The 2,786-nt window shown below is 46.0% G+C and overlaps 1 protein-coding gene across 4 annotated transcripts in view; it reads left to right on the plus strand.

Moving 5' to 3' along the window:
* Positions 1-2,786, plus strand: part of SLC28A1 (solute carrier family 28 (concentrative nucleoside transporter), member 1) — a 78,801-nt gene that overhangs the window by 43,907 nt on the left and 32,108 nt on the right. The window lies entirely within an intron of this gene.

The following is a 2,786-nucleotide window of genomic DNA, read 5'->3' on the forward strand; positions in this document are numbered from 1 at the left end:
TACTCCTAAATTATTACTTGTGCAGCTTTCTGAGCATAATGCATTTCTAGGTCAAATTCCAATGGTATGAATCTGGCCTTTAAACCCATCCCAACACTACTGCATGGCAACCTAAGATGAATCTTGTGTGTCCCAACAAAGTGCCTGGTAATAATGTGTCATGTGTGCGTGCGCGTGCTAAGCCACTTCAGTTGCGTCTGGCTCTTTGTGACTGTAGCCCGCCAGGCTCCTCTGTCCATGGGATTTCCCAGGCAAGAATACTGGAGTGGGTTGCCATTTCCTTCTCAAGGATCGTATTTGGATAAAACACTATACTTGTCTTTGCTTTTACATGCAAGTCTTATAAAAATCTCATTTTCCCCCTTAACTATCAAAGAAATTCTTGCTTCTTAAAGAAGTGAATAAAGTAAAAAAACAAACTCCCTTACTGCCACTTCCCATGGATAATTCCCTTTACTGGATCAGAACAGCAGTGCTCAGTGTTGTCCATGGGCTAGCAGCACCAGATTCACTTGGGAACTTGTCAGAAACACAAGTTCTTAGGTCCCTCCCCAGACCTGCTGAATCAGAAACACTGTGGATCGGGCCGAGTATCCTGTGTTGGAACAAGCCTTCCAGGTGATTCTGATACTCGCTCAGTTTGAGAACCACTGACTTAAAATATGTCATTCCAGCTTGTGCTGTTTAGTTGCTCAATCACGTCTGACTCTGCAACTCCATGGACTGTAGCCCACCAGGCTCCTCTGTCCAGGGGATTTTCCAGGCAAGATTACTGGAGTGGGTTGCCATTTCATTCTCCAGGGGCTCTTTCTGACCCAGGGATCAAACCCACATCTCCTGCATTGGCAGGCAAATTCTTTACAGCTGAGCCACCGAGAAAGTCCTTCATTCCAGATATTTCTGTGTAAATAGTCATTTAAGAATATATACCTGAATACACATATGCTTTCTTTCTTTAAAAAAAAAAAAAAACTAAAGATGGGTAATTCTATTCACACTTTCTTACAACTTGCCTTTTTCTTATAAAATTCTGAGCATGACATGAAATCCAGAAGTGTAAAGGAAAACGTTGACAGAGCTAACTAATAAAAACGAGAAACCTCTGAATGGTGAAAGTCACAATTTTTTAAAATGTTAATGATTGATCAGGAAAAAAAGTTCATAAATTATAAACAGATATTCAAGCTTACTGAGAGTTGAAATTAAAACAGTAATAACTTACATTTCTTCTAAAGATATGCAAAATTTTACATGCCTCTAAACAGCAAGGTTGTGGGGTATTCATATATTCTTTAAAAAAAATTATTTATTTATTTATTTGGCTGCGTTGAGCCTTAGTTGCAGCACTCTGATGTTCACTGCATCAAGCAGATCTTTCATCGCAGCTCACAGACTTTCTAGTTGTGAAGCATGGACTTAGTGCTCCATGGCATGTGGGATCTCAGTTCCCCAACCAGGGTTGGAACCCAAATCCCCTGCTTTGGATGTGGACTCTTAACCACTGGACCATCAAGGAAGTGCCTCATATACTCTTTGAAAATAAAAGTGTTAGTCGCTCAGTCAGGTCCAACTCTTTTTGAGCCCATGGACTGTAGCCTACCAGGTTCCTCTGTCCATGGAATTCTCCAGGCAAGAATACTGGAGTGGGTAGCCATTCCCTTCTCCAAGGGATCTTCCTGACCCAGGGATCAAACCTGGGTCTCCTGCATTGCAGGAAGATTCTTTACCATCTGAGTCACCAGGGAAGCCCAAATCTTAGGCGTGATGAAATCCACAGCCAACTTAGTTTTCCTCCAGAACAACCTGTGGCGATTTCTTGTTTATCACTGCTGCTGCCATCATGCTGACCTCAGGGAGTGCCAGGCCCCCTTCTATGCTCTGGTCCAAATGTGGCCGTACTCAGCCATGCCCTCAAATAAAACATTCCCTGGCAGAGTCCTGCAAAGCTCCCCCTCAGCCACCAAGGCCTTCAGGTACTCGCCGGGCTGCGAGGGGTGGATGTAGTGTAGAGAACAACTGTTCCTGGCGTCCCCATTTGAGGCAGTGGACTCTACAGCGACCTCAGATGGGGCTGTGCTGACCCGCTTCGTTCTCAGATGTTTTCACTTTGGCTCACATTAAATGAACTCTCTTGGTAAGGCTAACACTCGAAGCTCATCATAGCTTCTACCAGCTGTTGCAGAGGCCACAAAGCTACAGTAATCAAAACAGTGTGGTACTGGTATCTGGGTAGACATGTGAAAGTGAAAGTTGCTCAGTCCCGACGAGCTCTTTGCGACCCCGTGGACTGTATAATCCATGAAATTCTCCAGGCCAGAATACTGGAGTGGGTAACCTTTCCCTCCCTTCTCTAGGAGATCTTCCCAACCCAGGGATCAAACCTAGGTCTCCCGCATTGCGGGCTGCCGCTTTACCAGCTGAGCCACAAGGGAAGCCCAAGAATACTGGAGTGGGTAGCCTATCCCTTCTCCAGGGGATCTACCTGCCCCAGGAAACGAACTGGGGTCTCCTGTACTGCAGGCGGATTCTTTACCATCTGAGCTATGCTGCTGCTGTTGCTGCTGCTAAGTCGCTTCAGTCGTGTCCGACTCTGTGCGACCCCATAGACGGCAGCCCAGCAGGCTCCCCATCCCTGGGATTCTCCAGGCAAGAACACTGGAGTGGATTGCCATTTCCTTCTCCAATGCATGGAAGTGAAAAGTGAAAGTGAAGTCGCTCAGTCGTGTCTGACTCCTAGCAACCCCATGGACTGCAGCCTACCAGGCTCCTCCGTCCATGGGATTTTC

The sequence above is a fragment of the Bison bison genome, unplaced genomic scaffold (genome assembly GCF_000754665.1).
Source record: "Bison bison bison isolate TAMUID 2011002044 unplaced genomic scaffold, Bison_UMD1.0 scf7180017864155, whole genome shotgun sequence".
Classification (NCBI taxonomy): domain Eukaryota; kingdom Metazoa; phylum Chordata; class Mammalia; order Artiodactyla; family Bovidae; genus Bison; species Bison bison.